Source organism: Schistocerca gregaria, unplaced genomic scaffold, assembly GCF_023897955.1.
Source record: "Schistocerca gregaria isolate iqSchGreg1 unplaced genomic scaffold, iqSchGreg1.2 ptg000043l, whole genome shotgun sequence".
Classification (NCBI taxonomy): domain Eukaryota; kingdom Metazoa; phylum Arthropoda; class Insecta; order Orthoptera; family Acrididae; genus Schistocerca; species Schistocerca gregaria.
This window is the reverse complement of record NW_026061702.1, coordinates 2,326,592-2,342,993: the sequence shown is the minus strand read 5'-3', so window position 1 is coordinate 2,342,993 and position 16,402 is coordinate 2,326,592.

The window sequence follows — 16,402 nt, the reverse complement described above, 5'->3', positions numbered from 1 at the left end:
TAGCTGGCTTTGATGCCTTGGACATGAGTTAGGACCTTAAGATTCTGCATGAAAGGAGGACTAGCAGCCGAGTTGCACGGGAGAATGTGAAAAGTGTTCAAATAGAGTAAAAGCCTGAGAAATCCGTCCGTTTTCGTCATTTTTATCGAATCGACTTAAAGCCAAATCGTCACATTGGCCGCTCTGCTCTCTGAAACGGTTGTACTTATCGTCTGCAAAGCTATGTCGCGTACTGCGGTATTCGGAGACACTAAAAGCACCATAGTAGAACACAGATGTAGCTTCTAAGATGATGTAATAGCCAGTAAGAAATAGTAGCATTCAAGTTCTAGGAATCGGTTATTGACTTTTTACCCTTGTTTGGTGCCTTGGACATGAGCTAGGAACTTAAGATTTTACATGCAGGAGGACTAGCAGACGAGTTGCACGGGAGAATGTGTAAAGTGTTCATATGTAGTAAAAACCTGAGAAATCCGTTCGTTTTTGTCATTTGTTATCGAATCGACTTAAAGCCAGATCGTCACATTGGCCGCTCTTCTCTCTGAAACGGTTGTACTTATCGTCTGCAAAGCTATGTCGCGTGCTGCGGCACGCGGGGACACTAAAATCACCATAGTGGAACACAGATGAAGCTTCTAAGTTGATGTAATAGCCAGTAAAAAGTAGTACAATTCAAGTTTTAGGTATCGATTATTGATTCTTAGTTGGCTTTGGTGCCTTGGACATGAGATAGGACCTTAAGATTCTGCATAAAAGGAGGACTAGCAGCCGAGTTGCACGGGAGAATGTGAAAAGTGGTTATATGTAGTAAAAACCTGAGACATCCGTCCGTTTTCGTCATTTGTTATCGAATCGACTTAAAGCCAGATCGTCACATTGGCCGCTCTTCCCTCCGAAACGGTTGTACTTATCGTCTGCAAAGCTATGTCGCATGCTGCGGTATGCGGAGACACTAAAAGCACCATAGTAGAACACAGATGGAGCTTCTAAGTTGATGTAATAGCCAGTAAGATGTAGTACAATTCAAGTTTTAGCTACTGATTATTGACTTTTTTGCTGGTTTTGGTGCCTTTCAGACGAGCTTGGACCATAAGATTCTGCATGAAAGGAGGAGTAGCAGCCGAGTTGCACGGGAGAATGTGAAAAGTGTTCATATGTAGTAAAAACCTGAGAAATCCGTCCGTTTTCGTCATTTGTTATCGACTCGCAGATCGTCACATTGGCCGCTCTTCTCTCTGAAACGATTGTACTTATCGTCTGCAAAGCTATGTCGAGTGCTGCGGTATGCGGAGACACTAAAAGCACCATAGTAGAACACAGATGAAGCTTCTATGATGATGTAATAGCCAGTAAGAAGTAGTACAATTCAAGTTTTAGGTATCGATTATTGACTTCTTAGTTGGCTTTGGTGCCTTGGACATGAGCTGTTACTTTAAGATTCTGCATGAAAGGAGGTCTAGCAGCCGAGTTGCACGGGAGAATGTGAAAAGTGTTCATATGTAGTAAAAACCTGAGAAATCGGTCCGTTTTCGTCATTTGTTATCGAATCGACTTAAAGTCAGATCGTCACATTGGCAGCTCTTCTGTCTGAAACGGTTGTACTTATCGTCTGCAAAGCTATGTCGCGTGATGCGGTATGCGGAGACACTAAAAGCACCATAGTAGAACACAGATGAAGCTTCTCAGTTGATGTAATAGCCAGTAAGATGTAGTACAATTCAAGTTTTAGCTACTGATTATTGACTTTTTAGCTGGCCTTGGAGCCTTGGACATGAGCTAGGACCTTAAGATTCTGCATGAAAGGAGGACTAGCAGCCGAGTTACACAGGAGAATGTGAAAAGTGTTTATATGTAGTAAAAACCTGAGAAATCCGTTCGTTTTCGTCATTTGTTATCGAATCGACTTAAAGCCAGATCGTCACATTGGCCGCTCTTCTCTCTGAAACGGTTGTACTTATCGTCTGCAGAGCTATGTCGCGTGCTGCGGTATGCAGAGACACTAAAAGCACCATAGTAGAACACAGATGACACTTCCAAGTTGATGTAATAGCCAGTAAGAAGTAGTACAATTCAAGTTTTAGTTACTGATTATTGACTTTTTAGCTGGCTTTGGTGCCTTGGACATGAGCTAGGACCTTAAGATTCTGCATGAAAGGAGGACTAGCAGCCGAGTTGCCCAGGAGAATGTGAAAAGTGTTCATATGTAGTAAAAACCTGAGAAATCCGTCCGTTTTCGTCATTTGTTATCGAATCGACTTAAAGCCAGATCGTCACATTGGCCGCTGTTCCCTCCGAAACGGTTGTACTTATCGTCTGCAAAGCTATGTCGCATGCTGCGGAATGCGGAGACACTAAAAGCACCATAGTAGAACACAGATGAAGCTTCTAAGTTGATGTAATAGCCAGTAAGATGTAGTACAATTCAAGTTTTAGCTTCTGATTATTTGCTTTTTAGCTGGCTTTGGAGCCGTGGACATGAGTTAGGACCTTAAGATTCTGCATGAAAGGAGGACTAGCAGCCGAGTTGCACGGGAGAATGTGAAAAGTGTTCAAATAGAGTAAAAACCTGAGAAATCCGTCCGTTTTCGTCATTTTTATCGAATCGACTTAAAGCCAAATCGTCACATTGGCCGCTCTGCTCTCTGAAACGGTTGTACTTATCGTCTGCAAAGCTATGTCGCGTACTGCGGTATTCGGAGACACTAAAAGCACCATAGTAGAACACAGATGTAGCTTCTAAGATGATGTAATAGCCAGTAAGAAATAGTAGCATTCAAGTTCTAGGAATCGGTTATTGACTTTTTACCCTTGTTTGGTGCCTTGGACATGAGCTAGGAACTTAAGATTTTACATGCAGGAGGACTAGCAGACGAGTTGCACAGGAGAATGTGTAAAGTGTTCATATGTAGTAAAAACCTGAGAAATCCGTTCGTTTTCGTCATTTGTTATCGAATCGACTTAAAGCCAGATCGTCACATTGGCCGCTCTTCTCTCTGAAACGGTTGTACTTATCGTCTGCAAAGCTATGTCGCGTGCTGCGGCATGCGGGGACACTAAAATCACCATAGTGGAACACAGATGAAGCTTCTAAGTTGATGTAATAGCCAGTAAAAAGTAGTACAATTCAAGTTTTAGGTATCGATTATTGATTCTTAGTTGGCTTTGGTGCCTTGGACATGAGCTAGGACCTAAAGATTCTGCATGAAAGGAGGACTAGCAGCCGAGTTGCCCAGGAGAATGTGAAAAGTGTTCATATGTAGTAAAAACCTGAGAAATCCGTCCGTTTTCGTCATTTGTTATCGAATCGACTTAAAGCCAGATCGTCACATTGGCCGCTCTTCCCTCCGAAACGGTTGTACTTATCGTCTGCAAAGGTATGTCGCATGCTGCGGTATGCGGAGACACTAAAAGCACCATAGTAGAACACAGATGGAGCTTCTAAGTTGATGTAATAGCCAGTAAGATGTAGTACAATTCAAGTTTTAGCTACTGATTATTGACTTTTTTGCTGGTTTTGGTGCCTTGGAGACGAGCTTGGACCATAAGATTCTGCATGAAAGGAGGAGTAGCAGCCGAGTTGCACGGGAGAATGTGAAAAGTGTTCATATGTAGTAAAAACCTGAGAAATCCGTCCGTTTTCGTCATTTGTTATCGACTCGCAGATCGTCACATTGGCCGCTCTTCTCTCTGAAACGATTGTAGTTATCGTCTGCAAAGCTATGTCGAGTGCTGCGGTATGCGGAGACACTAAAAGCACCATAGTAGAACACAGATGACACTTCCAAGTTGATGTAATAGCCAGTAAGACGTAGTACAATTCAAGTTTTAGTTACTGATTATTGACTTTTTAGCTGGCTTTGGTGCCTTGGACATGAGCTAGGACCTTAAGATTCTGCATGAAAGGAGGACTAGCAGCCGAGTTGCCCAGGAGAATGTGAAAAGTGTTCATATGTAGTAAAAACCTGAGAAATCCGTCCGTTTTCGTCATTTGTTATCGAATCGACTTAAAGCCAGATCGTCACATTGGCCGCTGTTCCCTCCGAAACGGTTGTACTTATCGTCTGCAAAGCTATGTCGCATGCTGCGGAATGCGGAGACACTAAAAGCACCATAGTAGAACACAGATGAAGCTTCTAAGTTGATGTAATAGCCAGTAAGATATAGTACAATTCAAGTTTTAGCTTCTGATTATTTGCTTTTTAGCTGGCTTTGGTGCCGTGGACATGAGCTACGACCTTAAGATTCTGCATGAAAGGAGGACTAGCAGCCGAGTTACACAGGAGAATGTGAAAAGTGTTTATATGTAGTAAAAACCTGAAAAATCCGTCCGTTTTCGTCATTTGTTATCGAATCGACCTAAAGCCAGATCGTCACATTAGCTGCTCTTCTGTCTGAAACGGTTGTACTTATCGTCTGCAAAGCTATGTCGCGTGATGCGGTATGCGGAGACACTAAAATCAACATAGTGGAACACAGATGAGGCTTCTAAGTTGATGTAATAGCCAGTAAGAAGTAGTATAATTCAAGTTTTAGGTATCGATTATTGACTCTTTAGCTGGCTTTGATGCCTTGGACATGAGTTAGGACCTTAAGATTCTGCATGAAAGGAGGACTAGCAGCCGAGTTGCACGGGAGAATGTGAAAAGTGTTCAAATAGAGTAAAAACCTGAGAAATCCGTCCGTTTTCGTCATTTGTTATCGAATCGACTTAAAGCCAGATCGTCACATTGGACACTCTTCTCTCTGAAACGGTTGTACTTATCGTGTGCAGAGCTATGTCGTTTGCTGCGGTATGCAGAGACACTAAAAGCACCATAGTAGAACACAGATGACACTTCCAAGTTGATGTAATAGCCAGTAAGAAGTAGTACAATTCAAGTTTTAGTTACTGATTATTGACTTTTTAGCTGGCTTTGGTGCCTTGGACATGAGCTAGGACCTTAAGATTCTGCATGAAAGGAGGACTAGCAGCCGAGTTACACAGGAGAATGTGAAAAGTGTTTATATGTAGTAAAAACCTGAGAAATCCGTCCGTTTTCGTCATTTGTTATCGAATCGACTTAAAGCCAGATCGTCACATTGGCTGCTCTTCCCTCCGAAACGGTTGTACTTATCGTCTGCAAAGCTATGTCGCATGCTGCGGTATGCGGAGACACTAAAAGCACCATAGTAGAACACAGATGGAGCTTCTAAGTTGATGTAATAGCCAGTAAGATGTAGTACAATTCAAGTTTTAGCTACTGATTATTGACTTTTTAGCTGGCCTTGGAGCCTTGGACATGAGCTAGGACCTTAAGATTCTGCATGAAAGGAGGACTAGCATCGAGTTACACAGGAGAATGTGAAAAGTGTTTATATGTAGTAAAAACCTGAGAAATCCGTCCGTTTTCGTCATTTGTTATCGAATCGACTTAAAGCCAGATCGTCACATTGGCCGCTCTTCTCTCTGAAACGGTTGTACTTATCGTCTGCAAAGCTATGTCGCGTGCTGCGGTATGCGGAGACACTAAAAGCACCATAGTAGAACACATATGAAGCTTCTAAGAAGATGTAATAGCCAGTAAGAAGTAGTACAATTCAAGTTTTAGGTATCGATTATTGACTTTTTAGCTGGCTTTGGTGCCTTGGAGATGAGCTTGGACCATATGATTCTGCATGAAAGGAGGAGTAGCAGCCGAGTTGCACGGGAGAATGTGAAAAGTGTTCATACGTAGTACAAACTTGAGAAATCCGTCCGTTTCGTCATTTGTTATCGAATCGACTTAAAGCCAGATCGTCACATTGGCCGCTCTTCTCTCGGAAACAGTTGTACTTATCGTCTTCAAAGCTATGTCGCGTGCTGCGGTATGCGGAGACACTAAAAGCACCATAGTAGAACACAGATTAAGCTTCTAAGTTGATGTAATAGCCAGTAAGAAGTAGTACAATTCAAGTTTAAGGTATCGATTATTGACTTCTTAGATGGATTTGGTGCCTTGGACATGAGGTAGGACCTTAAGATTCTGCATGAAAGGAGGACTAGCAGCCGAGTTGCACGCGAGAATGTGAAAAGTGTTCATATGTAGTAAAAACCTGAGAAATCCGTCCGTTTTCGTCATTTGTTATCGACTCGCCAGATCGTCACATTGGCCGCTCTTCTCTCTGAAACGGTTGTAGTTATCGTCTGCAAAGCTATGTCGCGTGCTGCGGTATGCGGAGACACTAAAAGCACCATAGTAGAACACAGATGAAGCTTCTATGATGATGTAATAGCCAGTAAGAAGTAGTACAATTCAAGTTTTAGGTATCGATTATTGACTTTTTAGCTGGCTTTAATGCCTTGGACATGAGCTGTTACCTTAAGATTCTGCATGAAAGGAGGACTAGCAGCCGAGTTGCACGGAAGAATGTGAAAAGTGTTCATATGTAGTAAAAACCTGAGAAATCCGTCCGTTTTCGTCATTTGTTATCGAATCGCCTTAAAGCCAGATCGTCACATTGGCTGCTCTTCTCTCTGAAACGGTTGTACTTATCGTCTGCAAAGCTATGTCGCGTGATGCGGTATGCGGAGACACTAAAAGCACCATAGTAGAACACAGATGAAGCTTCTAAGTTGATGTAATAGCCAGTAAGAAGTAGTACAATTCAAGTTTTAGGTATCGATTATTGACTTTTTAGCTGGCTTTGGTGCCTTGGACATGAGCTAGGACCTTAAGATTATGCATGAAAGGAGGACTAGCTGTCGAGTTGCACGGGAGAATGTGAAAAGTGTTCATATGTAGTAAAAACCTGAGAAATCCGTCCGTTTTCGTCATTTGTTATCGACTCGCCAGATCGTCACATTGGCCGCTCTTTTCTCTGAAACGGTTGTACTTATCGTCTTCAAAGCTATGTCGCGTGCTGCGGTATGCGGAGACACTAAAAGCACCATAGCAGAACACAGATGAAGCTTCTAAGTTGATGTAATAGCCAGTAAGAAGTAGTACAATTCAAGTTTAAGGTATCGATTATTGACTTCTTAGATGGATTTGGTGCCTTGGACATGAGCTAGGACCTTAAGATTCTGCATGAAAGGAGGACTAGCAGCCGAGTTGCACGGGAGAATGTGAAAAGAGTTCATATGTAGTAACAACCTGAGAAATCCGTCCGTTTTCGTCATTTGTTATCGAAACGACTTAAAGCCAGATCGTCACATTGGCCGCTCTTCTCTCTGAAACGGTTACATTTATCGTCTGCAAAGCTATGTCGCGTACTGCGGTATTCGGAGACACTAAAAGTACCATAGTAGACACAGATGTAGCTTCTAAGATGATGTAATAGCCAGTAAGAAATAGTACAATTCAAGTTTTAGGTATCGATTATTGACTTTTTAGCTGGCTTTGATGCCTTGGACATGAGGTAGGACCTTAAGATTCTGCATGAAAGGAGGACTAGCAGCCGAGTTGCATGGGAGAATTTGAAAAGTGTTCATATGTAGTAAAAACCTGAGAAATCCGTCCGTTTTCGTCATTTGTTATCGAATCGACTTAAAGCCAAATCGTCACATTGGCCGCTCTGCTCTCTGAAACGGTTGTATTTATCGTCTGCAAAGCTATGTCGCATACTGCGGTATTCGGAGACACTAAAAGCATCATAGTAGAACACAGATGAAGCTTCTAAGTTGATGTAATAGCCAGCAAGAAGTAGTACAATTCAAGTTTTAGGTACTGATTATTTACTTTTTAGCTGGATTTGGTGCATTGGATATGAGCTAGGATGTTAAGATTCTGCATGAAAGGAGGACTAGCAGCCGAGTTGCACGGGACAATGTGTAAAGTGTTCATATGTAGTAAAAACCTGAGAAATCCGTTCGTTTTCGTCATTTGTTATCGAATCGACTTAAAGCCAGATCGTCACATTGGCCGCTCTTCTCTCTGAAACGGTTGTACTTATCGTCTGCAAAGCTATGTCGCGTGCTGCGGTATGCGGAGACACTAAAAGCACCATAGTAGAACACATATGAAGCTTCTAAGATGATGTAATAGCCAGTAAGAAGTTGGACAGTTCAAGTTTTAGATATCGATTATTGACTTTTTAGCTGGCTTCGGTGCCTTGGACATGAGCTGTTACCTTAAGATTCTGCATGAAAGGAGAACTAGCAGCCGAGTTACACAGGAGAATGTGAAAAGTGTTTATATGTAGTAAAAACCTGAGAAATCCGTCCGTTTTTGTCATTTGTTATCGAATCGACTTAAAGCCAGATCGTCACATTGGCTGCTCTTCCCTCCGAAACGGTTGTACTTATCGTCTGCAAAGCTATGTCGCATGCTGCGGTATGCGGAGACACTAAAAGCACCATAGTAGAGCACAGATGGAGCTTCTAAGTTGATGTAATAGCCAGTAAGATGTGGTACAATTCAAGTTTAGCTACTGATTATTGACTTTTTAGCTGGCCTTGGAGCCTTGGACATGAGCTAGGACCTTAAGATTCTGCATGAAAGGAGGACTAGCAGCCGAGTAGCACAGGAGAATGTGAAAAGTGTTTATATGTAGTAAAAACCTGAGAAATCCGTCCGTTTTCGTCATTTGTTATCGAATCGACTTAAAGCCAGATCGTCACATTTGCCGCTCTTCTCTCTGAAACGGTTGTACTTATCGTCTGCAAAGCTATGTCGCGTGCTGCGGCATGCGGGGACACTAAAATCACCATAGTGGAACACAGATGAAGCTTCTAAGTTGATGTAATAGCCAGTAAGAAGTAGTACAATTCAAGTTTTAGGTATCGATTATTGACTTTTTAGCTGGCTTTGATGCCTTGGACATGAGGTAGGATCTTAAGATTCTGCATGAAAGGAGGACTAGCAGCCGAGTTGCATGGGAGAATTTGAAAAGTGTTCATATGTAGTAAAAACCTGAGAAATCCGTCCGTTTTCGTCATTTGTTATCGAATCGACTTAAAGCCAAATCGTCACATTGGCCGCTCTGCTCTCTGAAACGGTTGTATTTATCGTCTGCAAAGCTATGTCGCATACTGCGGTATTCGGAGACACTAAAAGCATCATAGTAGAACACAGATGAAGCTTCTAAGTTGATGTAATAGCCAGTAAGAAGTAGTACAATTCAAGTTTTAGGTACTGATTATTTACTTTTTAGCTGGATTTGGTGCATTGGACATGAGCTAGGATGTTAAGATTCTGCATGAAAGGAGGACTAGCAGCCGCGTTGCACGGGACAATGTGTAAAGTGTTCATATGTAGTAAAAACCTGAGAAATCCGTTCGTTTTCGTCATTTGTTATCGAATCGACTTAAAGCCAGATCGTCACATTGGCCGCTCTTCTCTCTGAAACGGTTGTACTTATCGTCTGCAAAGCTATGTCGCATGCTGCGGTATGCGGAGACACTAAAAGCGCCATAGTAGAACACATATGAAGCTTCTAAGAAGATGTAATAGCCAGTAAGAAGTAGGACAGTTCAAGTTTTAGGTATCGATTATTGACTTTTTAGCTGGCTTTGGTGCCTTGGAGATGAGGTAGGACCTTAAGATTCTGGATGAATGGAGGAGTAGCAGCCGAGTTGCACGGGAGAATGTGAAAAGTGTTCATATGTAGTAAAAACCTGAGAAATCCGTCCGTTTTCGTCATTTGTTATCGAATCGACTTAAAGCCTGATTGTCACATTGGCCGCTCTTCTCTCTGAAACGGTTGTAATTATCGTCTGCAAAGCTGTGTCGCGTGCTGCGGTATGCGGAGAAACTAAAAGCACCATAGTAGAACACAGATGAAGCTTCTAAGTTGATGTAATAGCCAGTAAGAAGTAGTACAATTCAAGTTTTAGGTACTGATTATTTACTTTTTAGCTGGATTTGGTGCATTGGACATGAGCTAGGATGTTAAGATTCTGCATGAAAGGAGGACTAGCAGCCGAGTTGCACGGGACAATGTGTAAAGTGTTCATATGTAGTAAAAACCTGAGAAATCCGTTCGTTTTCGTCATTTGTTATCGAATCGACTTAAAGCCAGATCGTCACATTGGCCGCTCTTCTCTCTGAAACGGTTGTACTTATCGTCTGCAAAGCTATGTCGCGTGCTGCGGTATGCGGAGACACTAAAAGCACCATAGTAGAACACATATGAAGCTTCTAAGATGATGTAATAGCCAGTAAGAAGTAGGACAGTTCAAGTTTTAGGTATCGATTATTGACTTTTTAGCTGGCTTCGGTGCCTTGGACATGAGCTGTTACCTTAAGATTCTGCATGAAAGGAGAACTAGCAGCCGAGTTACACAGGAGAATGTGAAAAGTGTTTATATGTAGTAAAAAACTGAGAAATCCGTCCGTTTTTGTCATTTGTTATCGAATCGACTTAAAGCCAGATCGTCACATTGGCTGCTCTTCCCTCCGAAACGGTTGTACTTATCGTCTGCAAAGCTATGTCGCATGCTGCGGTATGCGGAGACACTAAAAGCACCATAGTAGAACACAGATGGAGCTTCTAAGTTGATGTAATAGCCAGTAAGATGTGGTACAATTCAAGTTTAGCTACTGATTATTGACTTTTTAGCTGGCCTTGGAGCCTTGGACATGAGCTAGGACCTTAAGATTCTGCATGAAAGGAGGACTAGCAGCCGAGTAGCACAGGAGAATGTGAAAAGTGTTTATATGTAGTAAAAACCTGAGAAATCCGTCCGTTTTCGTCATTTGTTATCGAATCGACTTAAAGCCAGATCGTCACATTTGCCGCTCTTCTCTCTGAAACGGTTGTACTTATCGTCTGCAAAGCTATGTCGCGTGCTGCGGCATGCGGGGACACTAAAATCACCCTAGTGGAACACAGATGAAGCTTCTAAGTTGATGTAATAGCCAGTAAGAAGTAGTACAATTAAAGTTTTAGGTATCGATTATTGACTTTTTAGCTGGCTTTGATGCCTTGGACATGAGGTAGGATCTTAAGATTCTGCATGAAAGGAGGACTAGCAGCCGAGTTGCATGGGAGAATTTGAAAAGTGTTCATATGTAGTAAAAACCTGAGAAATCCGTCCGTTTTCGTCATTTGTTATCGAATCGACTTAAAGCCAAATCGTCACATTGGCCGCTCTGCTCTCTGAAACGGTTGTATTTATCGTCTGCAAAGCTATGTCGCATACTGCGGTATTCGGAGACACTAAAAGCATCATAGTAGAACACAGATGAAGCTTCTAAGTTGATGTAATAGCCAGTAAGAAGTAGTACAATTCAAGTTTTAGGTACTGATTATTTACTTTTTAGCTGGATTTGGTGCATTGGACATGAGCTAGGATGTTAAGATTCTGCATGAAAGGAGGACTAGCAGCCGAGTTGCACGGGACAATGTGTAAAGTGTTCATATGTAGTAAAAACCTGAGAAATCCGTTCGTTTTCGTCATTTGTTATCGAATCGACTTAAAGCCAGATCGTCACATTGGCCGCTCTTCTCTCTGAAACGGTTGTACTTATCGTCTGCAAAGCTATGTCGCATGCTGCGGTATGCGGAGACACTAAAAGCGCCATAGTAGAACACATATGAAGCTTCTAAGAAGATGTAATAGCCAGTAAGAAGTAGGACAGTTCAAGTTTTAGGTATCGATTATTGACTTTTTAGCTGGCTTTGGTGCCTTGGAGATGAGGTAGGACCTTAAGATTCTGGATGAATGGAGGAGTAGCAGCCGAGTTGCACGGGAGAATGTGAAAAGTGTTCATATGTAGTAAAAACCTGAGAAATCCGTCCGTTTTCGTCATTTGTTATCGAATCGACTTAAAGCCTGATGGTCACATTGGCCGCTCTTCTCTCTGAAACGGTTGTAATTATCGTCTGCAAAGCTGTGTCGCGTGCTGCGGTATGCGGAGAAACTAAAAGCACCATAGTAGAACACAGATGAAGCTTCTAAGTTGATGTAATAGCCAGTAAGAAGTAGTACAATTCAAATTTTAGGTATCGTTTATTGTCTTTTTAGCTGGCTTTGGTGCCTTGGACATGAGCTAGGACCTTAAGATTCTGCATGAAAGGAGGACTAGCAGCCGCGTTGCACGGGAGAATGTGAAAAGTGTTCATATGTAGTAAAAACCAACCTGAGAAATCCGTCCGTTTTCGTCATTTGTTATCGAATCGACTTCTACATCTACATCTACATCTACATCCGTACTCCGCAAGCCACCTGACGGTGTGTGGCGGAGGGTACCCTGAGTACCTCTATCGGTTCTCCCTTCTATTCCAGTCTCGTATTGTACGTGGGAAGAAGGATTGTCGGTATGCTTCTGTGTGGACTCTAATCTCTCTGATTTTATCCTCATGGTCTCTTCGCGAGATATACGTAGGAGGGAGCAATATACTGCTTGACTCTTCGGTGAAGGTATGTTCTCGAAACTTCAACAAAAGCCCGTACCGAGCTACTGAGCGTCTCTCCTGCAGAGTCTTCCACTGGAGTTTATCTATCATCTCCGTAACGCTTTCGCACTTACTAAATGATCCTGTAACGAAGCGCGCTGCTCTCCGTTGGATCTTCTCTATCTCTTCTATCAACCCTACCTGGTGCGGATCCCACACTGCTGAGCAGTATTCAAGCATTGGGCGAACAAGCGTACTGTAACCTACTTCCTTTGTTGTCGGATTGCATTTCCTTAGGATTCTTCCAATGAATCTCAGTCTGGCATCTGCTTTACCGACGATCAACTTTATATGATCATTCCATTTTAAATCACTCCTAATGCGTACTCCCAGATAATTTATGGAATTAACTGCTTCCAGTTGCTGACCTGCTATTTTGTAGCTAAATGATAAGGGACCTATCTTTCTATGTATTCGCATCACATTACACTTCGCTACATTGAGATTCAATTGCCATTCCGTGCACCATGCGTCAATTCGCTGCAGATCCTCCTGCATTTCAGTACAATTTTCCATTGTTGCAACCTCTCGATACACCACAGCATCATCTGCAAAAAGCCTCAGTGAACTTCCGATGTCATCCACCAGATCATTTATGTATATTGTGAATAGCAACGGTCCTATGACACTCCCCTGCGGCACACCTGAAATCACTCTTACTTCGGAAGACTTCTCTCCATTGAGAATGACGTGCTGCGTTCTGTTATCTAGGAACTCCTCAATCCAATCACACAATTGATCTGATAGTCCGTATGCTCTTACTTTGTTCATTAAACGACTATGGGGAACTGTGTCAAACGCCTTGCGGAAGTCAAGAAACACGGCATCTACCTGTGAACCCGTGTCTAAGGCCCTCTGAGTCTCGTGGACGAATAGCGCGAGCTGGGTTTCACACGATCGTCTTTTTCGAAACCCATGCTGATTCCTACAGAGTAGATTTCTAGTCTCCAGAAAAGACATTATACTCGAACATAATACGTGTTCCAAAATTCTACAACTGATCGACGTTAGAGATATAGGTCTATAGTTCTGCACATCTGTTCGACTCCCTTCTTGAGAACGGGGATGACCTGTGCCCTTTTCCAATCCTTTGGAACGCTTCGCTCTTCTAGAGACCTACGGTACACCGCTGCAAGAAGGGGGGCAAGTTCCTTCGCGTACTCTGTGTAAAATCGAACTGGTATCCCATCAGGACCAGCGGCCTTTCCTCTTTTGAGCGATTTTAATTGTTTCTCTATCCCTCTGTCGTCTACTTCGATATCTACCATTTTGTCAACTGTGCGACAATCTAGAGAAGGAAGCACAGTGCAGTCTTCCTCTGTGAAACAGCTTTGGAAGAAGACATTTAGTAATTCGGCCTTTAGTCTGTCATCCTCTGTTTCAGTACCAGATCGTCACATTGGCCGCTCTTCTCTCTGAAACGGTTGTACTTATCGTCTGCAAAGCTATGTCGCGTGCTGCGGTATGCGGAGACACTAAAAGCACCATAGTAGAACACATATGAAGCTTCTAAGATGATGTAATAGCCAGTAAGAAGTAGGACAGTTCAAGTTTTAGGTATCGATTATTGACATTGTAGCTGGCTTTGGTGCCTTGGAGATGAGCTTGGACCTTAAGATTCTGGATGAAAGGAGGAGTAGCAGCCGAGTTGCACGGGAGAATGTGAATAGTGTTCATATGTAGTAAAAACCTGAGAAATCCGTCCGTTTTCGTCATTTGTTATCGAATCGACTTAAAGCCAGATCGTCACATTGGCCGCTCTTCTCTCTGAAACGGTTGTACTTATCGTCTGCAAAGCAATGTCGCGTGCTGCGGTATGCGGAGACACTAAAAGCACCATAGTAGAACACAGATGAAGCTTCTAAGTTGATGTAATAGCCAGTAAGATGTAGTACAATTCAATTTAAAGGTATCGATAATTGACTTTTAAGCTGGCTTTGATGCTTTGGACATGACCTAGAACGTTAAGGTTCCACATGAAAGGAGGACTAGCGGCCGAGTTGCACGGGAGAATGTGAGAAGTGTTCATATGTAGTAAAAACCTGATAAATCCGTCCGTTTTCGTCATTTGTTATCGAATCGACTTAAAGCCAGATCGTCACATTGGCCGCTCTTCTCTCGGAAACGGTTGTACTTATCGTCTTCAAAGCTATGTCGCGTGCTGCGGTATGCGGAGACTCTAAAAGCACCATAGTAGAACACAGATGAAGCTTCTAAGTTGATGTAATAGCCAGTAAGAAGTAGTACAATTCAAGATTTAGGTATCGATTATTGACTTTTTAGCTGGCTTTGGTGCCTTGGACATGAGCTAGGACGTTAAGAATCTGCATTAAAGGAGGACTAGCAGCCGAGTTGCACGGGAGAATGTGAAAAGTGTTCAAATAGAGTAAAAACCTGAGAAATCCGTCCGTTTTCGTCATTTTTATCGAATCGACTTAAAGCCAAATCGTCACATTGGCCGCTCTGCTTTAGGAAACGGTTGTACTTATCGTCTCCAAAGCTATGTCGCGAACGGCGGTATTCGGAGACACTAAAAGCACCATTGTAGGACACAGATGTAGCTTCTAAGATGATGTAATAGCCAGTAAGAAATAGTACAATTCAAGTTTTAGGAATCGGTTATTGACTTTTTACCCTTGTTTGGTGCCTTGGACATGAGCTAGGAACTTAAGATTTTACATGCAGGAGGACTAGCAGCCGAGTTGCACGGGAGAATGTGTAAAGTGTTCATATGTAGTAAAAACCTGAGCAATCCGTCCGTTTTCGTCATTTGTTATCGAATCGACTTAAAGCCAGATCGTCACATTGGCCGCTCTTCTCTCTGCAACGGTTGTACTTATCGTGTGCAGAGATATGTCGCGTGCGGCGGTATGCAGAAACACTAAAAGCACCATAGTAGAACACAGATGACACTTCCAAGTTGATGTAATAGCCAGTAAGAAGTAGTACAATTCAAGTTTTAGTTACTGATTATTGACATTTTAGCTGGCTTTGGTGCCTTGGACATGAGCTAGGACCTTAAGATTCTGCTTGAATGGAGGGCTAGCAGCCGTGTTACACAGGAGAATGAGAAAAGTGTTTATATGTAGTAAAAACCTGAGAAATCCGTCCGTTTTCGTCATTTGTTATCGAATCGACTTAAAGCCAGATCGTCACAATGGCCGCTCTTCTCTCTGAAACGGTTGTACTTATCGTCTTCAAAGCTATGTCGCGTGCTGCGGTATGCGGAGACACTAAAAGCACCATAGTAGAACACAGATGAAGCTTCTAAGTTGATGTGATAGCCAGTAAGAAGTAGTACAATTCAAGTTTTAGGTATTGATTATTGACTTTTTAGCTGGCTTTGGTGCCTTGGACATGAGCTAGGACCTTAAGATTCTGCATGTAAGGAGGTCTAGCAGCCGCGTTATACGGGAGAATGTGAAATGTGTTCATATGTAGTAAAAACCTGAGAAATCCGTCCGTTTTCGTCATTTGTTATCAAATCGACTTAAAGCCAGATCGTCACATTGGCTGCTCTTCTCTCTGAAACGGTTGTACTTATCGTCTGGAAAGCTTTGTCGCGTGCTGCGGTATGCGGAGACACTAAAAGCACCATAGTAGAACACAGATGAAGCTTCTAAGATGATGTAATAGCCAGTAAGAAGTAGTACAATTCAAGTTTTAGGTATCGATTATTGACTTTTTAGCTGGCTTTGGTGCCTTGGACATGAGCTAGGACATTAAGCTTCTGCATGAAAGGAGGACTAGCAGCCGAGTTGCAGGGGAGAATGTGAAAAGTGTTCATATGTAGTAAAAACCTGAGAAATCCGTCCGTTTTCGTCATTTTTATCGAATCGACTTAAAGCCAAATCGTCACATTGGCCGCTCTGCTTTAGGAAACGGTTGTACTTATCGTCTGCAAAGCTATGTCGCGAACGGCGGTATTCGGAGACACTAAAAGCACCATTGTAGAACACAGATGTAGCTTCTAATTTGATGTAATAGCCAGTAAGAAGTAGTACAATTGAAGTTTTAGGTATTGATTATTGACTTTTTAGCTGGC